Consider the following 222-nt stretch of genomic DNA (forward strand, 5'->3'; position numbering starts at 1 on the left):
TAACTTTTGAACTTTCAGAAACTTCACAGTTCCGATGCATTAGCCATGACTCTTGCCATCCATTTTAAGATCAAAATTCAAGTATACGACCCTGACTTTTCCCTCCGACTGACACGCACGCACGGAGAAATCAGACACTCACCATCATAGATTTAAACGTACATCACCTTCATCATTAAAAACATCAACTGCAACACCAATAAGAACGATAGCAAGGACATT

The 222-nt window shown here is 39.6% G+C and overlaps 1 protein-coding gene across 1 annotated transcript in view; it reads left to right on the plus strand.

Annotated features, from left to right (window-relative positions):
• LOC119588466 (probable chitinase 2) overlaps positions 1-222 on the plus strand; it is a 22,541-nt gene that overhangs the window by 15,148 nt on the left and 7,171 nt on the right. The window lies entirely within an intron of this gene.

This window comes from Penaeus monodon, chromosome 24 (assembly GCF_015228065.2).
Source record: "Penaeus monodon isolate SGIC_2016 chromosome 24, NSTDA_Pmon_1, whole genome shotgun sequence".
Classification (NCBI taxonomy): Eukaryota; Metazoa; Arthropoda; class Malacostraca; order Decapoda; family Penaeidae; genus Penaeus; species Penaeus monodon.